The sequence below is a fragment of the Otolemur garnettii genome, unplaced genomic scaffold, assembly GCF_000181295.1.
Source record: "Otolemur garnettii isolate 467f Iridium unplaced genomic scaffold, OtoGar3 scaffold00021, whole genome shotgun sequence".
Classification (NCBI taxonomy): domain Eukaryota; kingdom Metazoa; phylum Chordata; class Mammalia; order Primates; family Galagidae; genus Otolemur; species Otolemur garnettii.
The window spans coordinates 24,061,899-24,075,839 of NW_003852416.1; the positions used below are offsets into that span (position 1 = coordinate 24,061,899).

General features: G+C 39.3%; 1 protein-coding gene across 1 annotated transcript in view; it reads left to right on the plus strand.

Moving 5' to 3' along the window:
• The window catches only part of TLL2 (tolloid like 2), a 134,407-nt gene that overhangs the window by 60,199 nt on the left and 60,267 nt on the right, over positions 1–13,941 (plus strand). The gene's annotated exons all lie outside the window — the stretch shown is intronic.

Genomic DNA, 13,941 nt, shown 5'->3' on the forward strand with positions numbered 1-13,941 from the left:
TGGACTTTTACCATTCAGTTGTCTAACCTGGAACTTTTTATAGCATGTGGCTTATTTCCTAGAGGGAAGAAGTTAGTCCATTCAATGCCTGAATTCAAACCTCCAAGAAGCTACTTCTGCCATATTCTATTAGTCAAAACAAGCAAAACAGCTGGCCCAGGTTCTAGCAGAGGGAATAGAGTTCAGTCCTTCATGGGAGAAGTGGTATGACCTAACAGGGATGAGGGGACCTGGTGGCCCTATTTGGAGGCTATTTACCACCCTCCCTCATTACCTTTTATTTGCTTCACAGCAATCAAATTGTCAAAGTTTTTGATTTTGACTAGTATGTATAAAATGACCCAACCATAAACTTGGACTGTGAGACACACGTTGGATTTGAATCCCAGCTCAACCACTCAGTAGCTATGACTGGATAAGTTATCTAATTCTCATATGAGGTGCAGAGAGAATTAAAAATAATATTTACATAAAGTGCATAGCTAGGTATCTGGAATTTCAAAGTTGCTTAGTGAATGCAGCTCTTTCATGTATTCCTTCCCACCTCCATCTCCAAGAATTATATTCTCCAATATGGAAAGCGCATCATCTACCTCTGGACTGAAATTCCACAGCTGTTCAACAGCTGCACCAGAAACACAATTCCAGAGGACAGGAAGGAATAAGGCTGCTGCAGCTCATTACAGTTTTGCCTCTACTTGGGTTGTGCACAGTAACCACATGGCGACTAGATTCTTCTTGGGCTCTGCAGGGAGGATGATGATTGCACTCACCCACTGCTCTGAAGCTGGCTAATAGCACAGTCTGCAGCCCCTCAAATGACTGTTTAAAGAGGAAAATGAATGCCACGTGGAGACAGATCTCTCCAGTTCATATTACAGCAGCAGACAAGTGGGTCCAGAGCAATCCTGAGGATGGAGGAGACCTGAGGTGAGGTGAAGGCAGGCTTTTCTAGCATGTCCTTCCATCCTTCTTCACCCATCCCATCAGGACACTGTTGAGTGCCAGCTGAGAGGGCCTCTTATTTTTGCTTGCATTAAAGATAAGACAAGTATGTCAATTCAGATTCCCCTTTAATCACAACTTGCAACCCCACCCCTCCCCCAGCCTGCTGGTTTCACAGCAGGTTTATTTCCTGGCTTTATGTGGTTCCCCTCAGCACTGATGGTGGGGATTGGTACCTCCAACTTTGGGGAGGAGTGAATTGCTGAAATTCTCACTCAGCATCCTCCTTGAAGACCTTTCAGTTAGAGGGGTCTCCCCCTTCACCCTCCTCCCCAGATGAGAGCCCAGCACACTCAGGGTTGATAATGGGATTGATGAAATGGAGTGTGCAACTGCTCTGTGGATGAAGCCATGACTGTTTTGTTAGAGCCTGATTTCCAGAACCACTTTTATAAAGGAGAATGGATCTTTCCTTTTTGGTAACAGCCACCAAGGGCTTTGTGCTGAAGCAGATAATAATGGAATCTGGTTGAACTACAGAACAGGTATCCCCAAAAGGCTGGGTGCAAAAAACTACTCAGTGCTATAATCCCTGATGTCACTGTGTCAGCACACCAGGGTGTAACCACTGAGCCCAGTGCATTTCAGGCCCTTCTTTTTCTTCTTCTTCTTTTTTTTTGCAGTTTTTGGCTGGGGCTGGGTTGGAACCCACTACCTCCAGCATATGGGGCCAGCGCCCTACTCCTTGAGTCACAGGCACCACCCCAGGCCCTCCTTTTAACCTGTTTCAAATGCAGACCTCCATGGCTATTGCAGCGGCTCACAATGAGCCCTCATTTGCCACAGGCTTTGACAGTCATTACCTGATTCAGCACAGCCATGCAACATGAAGTGACACTTCGAGGGCACATGGTTTGTCCAGAGCTGTATGGTAGCACATGGTGGCATTATTGTGAGCTGAAATCCCCCTGACCTCAACCCCCTTGTGTGTGTGTTTTTTTTTTTTTTTTAGAGACTGGGTCTCATTTTGTTGCCCTCAGTAGAGTGAGTGACGTCACAGCTCACAGTAACCTCGAGCTCTTGGGCTTAGGCAATTCTCTTGCCTCAGCCTCTGGAGGAGCTGGGACTACAGGCACCCCACACAAGGCCTGGCCGTTTTTTTGTTGCAGTTCGGCCGGGGCTGGGTTTGAACCTGCCACCCTCAGTATATGGGGCTAGCGCCCTACTCACTGAGCCACAGGCGCTGTCCCAAACTCCTTGATCTTAACCTTTCTTTGTGCTCTATCAGTGGTTCCCAAACTTCACTGAGCTTTGTAATCACCTGGGGACCTTTAGCGCCCTTAGGTGCTTTGACTTCATTCTAAGGCCAATTTAATTGCAATCTCTGGGCAGATGCAGACACCAGAATGTTGCAAAAGCTCCCCAGGTAATTCTAATGTGCAGCCAGATTTGAGAAGCATCTTGCAGAATAATCTAGTCTCCCTCCTTTTATTAAGGGGCTGCTCTTAAGTCTTTCAGGATTGCGGCAAGGGAGGTGCAAATTCATCCCTCACCCTCGGGGTGAGAGGCAGACGGCTGGACTGTTGGGGTGTTTACTTCCAGCGGGGAGAGACCAGTTGCCTAATCTAAAAATTGCAGTTCCTCGCTTGAGAAGGCTGGGTCAGGCCTGGTTCTGTTTATGACATAGCTGTGCCTTCAGCTGGAAATGGAAGATTGAATAGCAGCGGCTGCTTTGCTGTCTCAGAGGGGACAGGGCCTGTTCCCAGAGCCAGAGAATTTAAATGGGCTTTCTCCCACTCCACCCCACCCCCAGCGTGTTAAATCCTGTCAGACGCCCCTGAGCTCCTCTTTAAATGCAGGACTGTTGGCCATAATAAATAATTACATCCTTCTACTTGGACTCTGATTCCAGATAGTAGTAATCCAAGAAAATCCAATAATGACAGTTGCATTAAGATCCTTCTTCCAGGCTAAGCAGAACATCTGTTTAGACATATTTTTAATCGGCAAATGCTTCCTGTGTTGAGTCCTCAGCAAATTAAATTTCTCACTGGACTGAAGGGGAAGCTGTCATTCAATAACCCATCTCTGGAAATTACACCCCAGTCTCTTTCCAGGTGCACTTAAGATTTTCCCATGCTGACTTGGCTGTGTATATCCCGGCCCTTACAATACCAGGCCACATGTATACATAGCACAGCTTGACTGAGAAATATGGGATGTCTCAGTGTTATTCCTTTGAATAGAGAAGTATTTTTGCCCATTCTCCAAAGGAGATTTGGTGGCAGAGGAAAATTAAGAGACTCGTTGAAAACCATATGGGAAATGAATAACAAATTTCCCATAGAGATGTAGAGGCTTGCTACATCGCTGCCTGTGATTACTTAAGACTTGATGATTCTCAGGATGTAAACATTACGGGCTTCAGTGCTGCCAACATTTTGGAGAGGTTTCCGCCACAGGATTGTTTGGACTGTTGGGCTGTTTATTTTTAGAATAGCTCATCCCTTCTTTAATTCATCCATTCAAAACACAGAAATAGCGAATGCTTTACTACCAGCCAGGGACTGTGCGGGGTAGGAGAATAGACTGGCAAACAAGCCAGCCACTTTTCCTGCCCTCATGGAGCGTCCAGTTTACTGGAGCAATTCACATCTGAAATCCTGATGCAAGTCATCATCTAGGGCTGGGACAGCAAAGTCGAATACCTGTGGCAGAGGCCAGGCAGGCTGTGTAAAATGGGTGATATGGGCTGGGTGGGACAGTGTGAAGCAGGAAAGAGACTCTGGCAAACAGGAGCACACGTGTCCTTACTATGGGGAACAGGTGCTTTTAACTCCAGGGGGTTGTACCATGACGGAAGCTGGGCCTTCTCCTGCCAGATCTTTTCATTTTTAAAGAAAAACTAGAAAATCTGGACTCTTACGTGAAATCTCTTGATTTTTAATAGTTGGCTTCTAAAGCAAAATTTTTAAAAAAACATACTGTGGGCCAAAAGTGTCTAGGCCAAACAAAACACATCTGTGGGCTGAGTTTATCCCAAGACTGCAAGTGTATGACTTCTGTTCTAGAAATCCTAGCCGTGAAACAATTGTTATCAGCTTTAAAAATGTGTTATAGACCAACTTTTTGGGCCTGGCAATATGACCAGCTGAATGACTAGTGACCTCTTATACAAGCATAGGAACACTGAAATTTTCTCCACTCCAAATTAAAAATACAGGGTTGAGTTCAAAGGAAAAAAAGGAAATGGCCATGATCAGAAGAGAATACGGAGTATGCAGTCATAGAACTAACCTGAGGGTGGTAGCAAGATGCAGGAGGGCACTGAGACTGAACCTGAAGTTGACGGGCTTGAGGCTGGGATTTGAAGGCCCATTTAGTGCCCATCTAAGTACAGGAGATGTGGCCTTGGTCCCAAGTGAGGCAGGAAGTAGAGACTGAGTTCTGTGTCAGTTAAATACCCTCAAAGGGCTTGGAGGGGTAGTAAGAGATTCTGCTTATCTTTCTTAGGCTCTAAGTGCGAGTAAAACTATCTTCTATGAGAAACCAAATCCCAAATCTTGTTCCTCATGCAGGTATAGATTCTCAAATTATAATTCCTGTGTACAGAAACCCTAAACTGAGAAACTAACTTAAAAATTGATCTGGGACTCACAGAATCTCAAGAGCCCTAGGGAAAAAAAAAAAAGTAAAACAAGGTTATATCCATGATCTAAGGCATTTGGGACTCCTATGGAAAGGAATAACCTCTCCTAAAAATGAAATTACTTGCAATATTGCAATATAGAAAGTTAGTCCGTGAGGAAGAATCCACAGACACAATGAATTAGAGAATTGTTACCCCAAGATGTAGAAATAATAAAACAATCTGAAGGAGATTATAATAAATATTACTAAAAGGAATAAAGAGCCAAAGGGAGAATCTGAAACTATAGTGTGGATAAAATAGGGCAATGTAAAAAAAAGAGAAGGCAGATTTGAAAAGACACTAAACAGGTCTTTTATAAATGGTACCTATGTTCATTGAAGCTGGAATGAGACAAATAGTCTGTTGAGCACACTGAAGAGAGAATAGGTGAAGTAGATAATGGATCTTAGGAAAGTATACAGATTTTAGCCCTGAAAAATAAACAGACATGAATGTGGAAAAAGAATAAGGATGGAGGATACAATGAAAGTGTTCACTGTGCAGTCAGTAGGAATTCTAGATGGGAGAACTTCCACAGAGGGACTGGGAAGGAGGCAGCAAACAGATAATAAATTAGAACTTTCCAAAATTGAAAGCAGACATGAAATTTCAAGAATCATATGGAGTTCCAAGCAGAGAATTAAAACAAATGTCCATCTAGACAATTATAAATGATGCCGAGGAGCATCAAAGACAATAAAAGAAGGAACATAGAACAAAATGTGAAATAGACAATGGGTAAGGAAGTAGCCATTAACTAAAAAGATGCTTCCCACAGGCAAAAGTGAGGACATAGCACGGAAGAAAAATATTTGTCAACTTAGAATTCTAAACATTTCCAGCTAAACTGTTTCAAGAGTGAGGATGAGGCCGGGTGTGGTGGCTCACACCTGTTGTCCCAGCACTTGGGAGGCCGAGGCAGGTGGATCACCTGAACTCAGCCGAGTTCGAGACCAGCTAAAGATCAACCTAAAGACCTTGTGATCCCAGCTACATGGGGGGCAAGAGAACACTATAGGAGGAAGAAGTAAAAAAAAAAACCAAACATGTGTGTGTGTGTATATATATATATATATAAAGAAAGACACATTTCTAAGCAGAAGTGGGATGATGTGAGAAACAGCAGTGAGGAAGGAAAGAGGTGAATATGAGGGAAATATAAATCTGTATTGCAAACAGACAGACAAATGAACTGTAGGGAATAGCAATTAATTTGGGGGTTTGAAATCAAGTAAACAATAATACACAAAAAGGAGCATCTTTTTTCTACAAATTAAAGTGTATTAAAAACCTTGTGTTTCTGAGAATAAGACTGAGGAGTCTGATTTCTTCAGATCTGTTGTCTAGCTCACCAATTATTATTGTTATTATTATTTTTAGTTAGAATCTCCCTTTGTACCTCAGGCTAGAGTTCAGTGGCCTCATTATAACCCACTGCACCCCCAAATGCCTGGGCTCAAGCAATCCTCCTGCCTTGGCCTCCAGAGTAGCTGGGACTACCAACTCATACCACCTCACTAGTTTTTTTTTTTTTTCTATTTTTTGTAGAAACAGAGTCTTGCTCTTAGTCAGGCTAGTTTCCAGCTCCTGCCCTCAAATGATCTTCTGCCTCAGCTTCCCAGAGTTTTAGGATTACAAGCATGAGCCACTGTACCCAGCCTCACTAATTCTTTATACTTTATTGAATCAAGTATAAATGTTAAAAATTAAAGATGATACTAAAGAATAGAAAGGGAATAATGGAAACATGAAATTAAATATAGAAAAATCTTAATTTAACAGAAATCAGAAAAGGAACAAAAAAAGAAGAAAGATGTAAAAGGCAAAATGAAAGCACAAAACAAAAGGAAGAAAATAACTCTAGGTATATGAGTTATAAAATCAGTGCAGTTCACCTGTTAGAAGAGAAATTCTCAGGTTGGTCAGCGAGAAAAATCCCCCAGCTGTTTGCTGTTTATAAGAGACATATCTAAAACCTAATTAAACTTAACATGCAGAAATACTTCATAAAATGTTAGCAAATCAAACCCAATAATGTATGAAAAAGAATTAAAGACTATCACCCAGTAGGGTTTGAGTGTGCACATTTGCAAATCAATCGGAATAACACACATATTTTCCACAGGAAAAATCCTGTAATCACATAAATCATAACACAATAAAAACTCAACAAGTTATAAATAGAGGGGAATTAACTGATACAGAATAGCCACCAAGAAACCTACAATTATATTGTAATAGTGAAATACTGAATGCTTAATCCATAAAATCTAGAGCAAGAAAAGGGTGTCTACTCTCATACTCTTTTTTTTTTTTTAATTTGAGATAGAGTCTCACTTTGTTGTCCTCAGTAGACTGCCATGCCATCACAGCTCACAGCAACCTCAAACTCTTGGGCTTAAGTGATTCTATTGCCTTAGCCTCCTTAGTAGCTGGGATTATAGGCGCTGGCCACAATGCCCAGCTGTTTTTAGAGATGGGGTCTCGCTATTGCTCAGGCTGGTCTCCAATTCCTGAGCTCAAGCAATCTACTTGCCTTCTCTTCTCAGAGTGTTAGGATTACAGGCGTGAGCCACGGTGCCCAGGCTGTCTCAACACTATGAGGTAATCTAAACACTGTAATGAAGAAAAACAAATAAAAGGCAGAAAAATTGGAGAGGAAGAAATAAAATTGAAAAAAGAAAATTGTCCTATTTGCATGTGGTTATCCAGTCCTCTCAGCACCATTTATTAAATAGGGATTCTTTTTCCCAGTGTATTTTTTTTTCTGTTTTTTTTTCTTTATTAAGATTAGAAAACATACAGTTACAGTTTTTCCTCTTATGTTCAAAGAGGACATAATGATATCTATCATATTAAATTTTATAAAATAAATACATAACCATCATTTTACCAACAAGGGTATTTACATTTGATATTAACATTAAATAACATTTTTTTTAGAGATAAGAATCTCACTTTGTTGCCCTCAGTAGAGTGCTGTGTCATCACAGTTCACAGCAACCTCCAACTCCTGGGCTTAGGTGATTCTCTTGCCTTAGCCTCCCAAGTAGCTGGGACTACAGGTGCCTGCCACAACGCCTGGATATTTTTTTGTTGCAGTTTGGCCAGGGCCAGTTTTTTTCTGTTTTTGAGACAGACTCTCACTATGTGGCCCTTGGTAGAGTGCCATGGCATCACAATTCATAGCAACCTCAAACTCTTGGGCTTATGCAATTCTCTTGCCTCAGCCTAAGCAGCTGGAACTATAGGTGCCTGCCACAATGCCCAGCTATTTTTTGGTTGCAATTGTCATTGTTGTTTGGCAGAGCCAGGCTGGGTTTGAACCCACCAGCTCCAGTGTATGTGGCTGGTGCCCTAGTTGCTAAGCTACAGGCACCAAGCTCCCCGTGTATGTTTTTGTTGGGTTTATCAAAGATCAGATAGCTATAAGAGACCACTTTCATATCTTGGTTTTCTATTCAATTCTATATGTCTATGCCTCTATTTTTTGTGCCAATGCCGTGTTGTTTTGATCACTATGGACTTGTAACATAACCTAATGTTTGGTAGAGTGATGCCTCCAGCTTTGTTTTTATTACTAAGAATTGCCTTGGCTATATGAGTATTTTTCTGGTTCCATATGAGATGAAGAACTATTTTTTCTAGTTCATCAAAGTATGATTGTCACCACTTACAAAAATTAACTCAAGATAGAGAAAAGATTTAAATCTAAGACATGAAATGATAAAAATCCTAGAAGGAAGTGTGGGAAAAACTCATGATGATGTTGGCCTGGGGAAAGATTTTATGAAGCAGACTTTGGTGGCAATCACAATAAAAATATAAACAAATGGGACTTAATAAAACTGAAAGGTTTTGCACAGCTAAGGACACAACAATTAAGCAAACAGACAACCTTCAGAATGGGAAAAGATCTTTGCATATTATGAATCTGACAAAAGGTTATTAACTAGAATCTACAGAGAACTTAACAACAACAAAAAAGAGTAAACAATCCCATCTACACTGGGCTAGAGACATGAATAGAACCCCTTTGAAGAAGCCAGATGAATGGCTAAGAAACATGTGAAAAATGCTCAGCATCTCTAATCATTAGAGAAATGCAAATCAAAACTACCTTGAGATATCACCTAACCCTAGTGAGAATAGCCCACATCACAAAGTCTCAAAGTTGCAGATGCTGGTGTGGATGTGGAGAGAAGGGAACACTTTTACACTGTCAGTGGGACTGCAAACTAATACAGCCTCTTTGGAAAGAAGTATAGAGAGTCTTCAAAGAACTCAAATTAGACCTCCTATTTGATCCCACAATCCCATTACTAGGCATCTACCCAGAAGAAAAAAAATCATTTTATCATAAGAACATTTTGCATTAGGTTGTTCATTGCAGCTGAATGTACAATCACCAAGATGTGGAAACAACCTTAAATGCCCACCAACCCAGGAATGTATTAACAAACTGGAATATTATTCAGCCATAAAGAAGATGGAGATTTTACATCTTTTGAATTAATCTGGATAGAGTTGAAATACATTCTTCTTAGTAAAGTATCACAAGAATGGAAAGGCAAGTATCCAACATGCTCAATACTAATATGAAGCCAGTATACAATCTAATTCATATCCACATAAGAGAAAAACTTAATTCAATTCAAGTTGAGGGGAGAGGGTTGGTGTGCTCCTACTTAATGGGCACAGTGTAAGGGTATATGGTACACCTCTTGGGTGCCGGACACAACTACAACAGGGACTCTACCTAACAAATGCAAACATGGTAACCTAGTTTGTACCCTCATATTAACCTGAAATTTAAAAAAATAAATTTAAAAAAAAGAAAAAAATAAAATTGTCATATTTGCAATGACATGTTCATCTACTATAGAAGATCCTGAGGAACCTACAAGGAAAAAAAATTCAAAAAACTTCTAGAACCAATACATGAATTCAGCAAAATGGCAGATCAACACACAAAAACTGTTCACATTGTTATACTCTAATGATGAACTTGCAGAAATCAAAATTAAAAGCACAATACCATTTATAATCACACTAAAGAAAATGAGATACTTATGTATAATAAGTAACCAAATATGTACAAGATTTGTATAAGAATTAAACAATGCTGGTGAAAGGAACCTAAATTAGACCTAAATTAATGGGGAGACATACTGCATCCATCCATCAGAAGACTCAGTGCAGTAAAGGTGCCAGTTCTCTCCAAATTGATCCACAAGTTTAATTCAATTCCTCTTAAAATCCTAGCATAGTTCTTTTGTTTATTTGTTTGTAGGCATAAGACAAGCTTATTCTAAAATTTGTATGGAAAGACACACAAAATTTATATGGAAAGATAGGTAAAACAATCATGGAAATGAAGACTAAAGGGGAGTAATCACTCTAACCCACATTAAGGCTTACCGCATAGCTCCAGCAATCAAGACAACATGGTATAGATGGTGTTCAATGGAACAGAGAACCTAGAAATAGACCCAATTTCTATATGACCCATTAGTCTTACTCTTGGGTTCCCTGGGAAATGAAAATTTATCTTCACACAAAAACCTATACATGAATGTTCATAATATCTTTATTTGTAATACCAAGAAACAACTTAGATGTCCTTCACTAGGTGAATGGTTAAACATACTGTGGTAGATGCGTATCATGGACTATGACCCACCAATAAAAAGAAACTATTCACACATGCACCGACTTGGATGACTCTCCGGGGAATTTTGCTGAGTGAGAACAGCCAGTCCCCAAAGGTTATATGTTGTATGATCTCATGTATATGATATTCTTCAAATGACAAAATTTAAAAATGAAGAACATGTTAGCGGTTGCCAGAGTTGAGGGATGAATGGCGGGAAAGGGAGGTGCATGTGGTTATAAAATAGCAACATGAGGGATCTTTATGGTGGTGGGACTGTCCAGTATCATGAATGTGGTCACGAATGCATGTAAGTGTGATAGAATTGTATGGAACCACACACATACACACATACATGAGCATAAGTAGTGGTGGGACATCTGAATGAGATCAGTGAATTGTATCAATGTCCATATCCTAGTTTGCGATAATGTACTGTAGTGTCACAAAATTTAAAGATTGGAGAAAACTGAGTAAAAATACATGAAATTTCTCTATGCTATTTGTTATAACTGTGTATTTGCAGTTGAATTTGGTGTGAATTTGCAGTTAACTCAATAAAAATTTCAATTTACAAAAAGCTATTTTATGGAGTGGCACCTATGGCTCAAAGGAGTAGGGTACTGGCCGCATATGCCGGAGGTGGGGGTTCAAACCCAGCCCCGGCCAAAAATTGCAAAAAAAACTAAAAAACCATTGGGAAAAAAAAAAGCTATTTTATATATAGTAAAAAAATAATAATATTGAACCTTAATATTATGATTATTGCAAAGCCTTTTTATTGTTTGTTGTGGGAAATATAATTAACTCAGAGAATAATACCCATGGAACAACTCATTAAAAACATTACACAAAAAGATTGAAAATAAATGGATAGAAAAAAAGCCATATGAGGCAAACACTGATCAGAGTAAAAATTGTATAGTAATATTAATATTAGATAAAATATTCATTAGTATGGATAAACATTATTATTATTGTTATTATATAGAGGATCATTAATGATAAAAGGATTCATCTGGAACATTTAACAATCCTAAACTTGTATTACGTAACCAACGTGGCCTCTAACAATCTAGAACAAAAATTAATGATAAAGAAGAAAATGAAAATTCACAATCTTAGGTCTGAAGGATGTTTAAACACTTTACTCAATAAGTGATAGATAAAAAACTCAAAAATATTTGAACAACATATATAACCCATCAACTGGCACACATTATTTCAAAGATACATGGAACATTTATAAAAAAACACCTTGTACTAGGTTATAAAGGAAGGTTTAAATACCAAAGAATTGATACTTGGGGCAAGAGTGAGCAATCTACAATCAGTAGGCCAACTCTATTCTGCTGTCTGCTTTTGCAAATAAAGTTTTATTGGAACACACATGTCCATTCATTGACATACTGTCTATGGCTGATTTCACACTATAATGGCAGATTTGATTAGTTGTAACAAAGAATATGTAACTCATAAAATTTAAAATATTTACTGTTTGTTCTTTCATAGAAAAGGTTTCCTAATCACTGCTATGAAGAATAGGTTTTTATAACACATTGCAATGTTAGAATTAAATAACACACAAAGAAACAAATGTTTAAAAATAAAAAAATTATACTCCCAAATAATTCAAAGATCAGAGCAAAATTCTAAATCAAACTTACAGATTATACCAATGTGTAGCATTGAAAATATACATGTCAAGGTGTGGGATGCAAGGAAAGAGGATGTTAGAGAGAAATTCTAGCATTAAAATATTAATTTAGAATATAAGAAAGAGAGGCCAGGTGCCTGTAATTCTAGCACTCTGGGAGGCCAAGGTGGTAGCCAGAGCGAAACCTCATCTTTAAAAATAGCTGGGCATTGTGGTGAGTGCCTATAGTCCCAGCTACTTGGGAGGCTGAGGCAAGAGAATCGCTTCAGCCCAGGAGTTTGACGTTTCTGTGAGCTGTGACGCCACGGCACTCTACCAAAGGCAACATAGTGAGACTGTCTCAAAAAAAACAATGAATATGAGAAAAAGACTGGGTATGGTGGCTCACACCTGTAATCCTAGCACTCTGGGAGGCAGAGGTGGGTAGATTGCCTAAGATCAGGAGTTAGAGACTAGCCTGAGCAAGAGCCAGACCCCATCTCCAAAAATAGCTGGGTGTTATGGCAGCGCCTATAGTCGCAGCTACTGGGGAGGCTGAGGCAAGTGAATTGCTTGAGCCCAAGAGTTGGAGGTTGCTGTGAGCTATGATGCCATAGCACTCTGCCAAGGGTGACAAAATGAAACTCTATTAAAAAAAAAAAAAGAGAGAGAGAGAGAGAGAGAGAAACTAGGGCAGTGCCTGTGGCTCAAGGAGCAGGGTGCTGGCCCCATATACTGGAGGTGGTATGTTCAAACCTGGCCTGGGTCAAAAACTGCAACCAAAAAAAAAAGTGTGAGACTATAAGAAAGATATAAAATTGATGTGGCAAACCTTAAACTCAAGAAGATAGAAATAATGGCCCTTGATTTTGGATAAGGATGCTAAGATGATTCTACAGAGACAGACTAGCCTTTTCAGCAAATAGTGCTAGACAACTAGATGTTCACATGCAAGAGTAAAGTGGAAGCCCTACTTCCAACCGTGTACAAAAATCAGCTAAAAATGGAGCAAAGGTCTAAATAGAAAAGCTAAAACTATAGAGCTCTTAGGTATAAATCTTTCTGCTCTTGGATTAGGCTATGGCTTCTTAGGACATAAAAACACAAGCAATAAGAGAAAAAAAGATAAATTAGGCTGCAAAATTAAAAACATATATGCTTCAAAGGACAATATACAAAAATGAAAAGACAGCCTGCAGAATGGGAAACAACATTTGGAAATTATGTATCTTATACAAGTCTGATATCTAGAATATATAGACTAATTATAACGCAGCAATAAAAAGATAACCCCATTAAGAAATGAAGAAAAGATTCAAACGGATATGTCTTCAAAAGATAAACAAATGACCAATAAGCACATGAAGAAATGTTTAATATCATTAGTCATTAGGGCAATGAAAATCAAAACCACAATGAGATGCCACTTCATACCGTTGAAGATGACTATAATCAAAGCGATTGACAATAGCCAGGGTTGGGGAGGATGTGGAGACATTAGAACCCTGGTGTATTGCTGGTGGGAAAGTAAAATGGTGTCACTGCTTTCGAAAACAGTATGGTAGTTTCTCAAAAAGTTAAGCATAGTGTTACCCCATGACTCAGCAATCCCACCCCTAGGCATATACCCAAAAGAATGGAAGGCTTACGTCCACCAAAATGTGTATGTTAGTGTTCACAGATGGTCCAAGTGAGAGGAACCAGGCACAAAAGATCATGTGTGGCATGATTCTGTTGATATGAAGTATCCAGAATTGGCAAATGCATAGAAACGAAATATCACCAATGGCCAAGGACAGGGGAAGGGAGAAATGGGGAGTGTCAGTTAATGGATGCAGGATTTCTTTTTGGAGTGAAGAAAATCTTACAGAATTAGATAGTGATGATAGTTACACAATTTTGTGAATATGTTAATACTAAAACCCACTAAATTGTTCCTGGAGAACATTATGGGGTATGAACTATATATATTTTTTAAAGAGAGAAGAAGCTAGAAAGGAAACATAAGAATAAAAA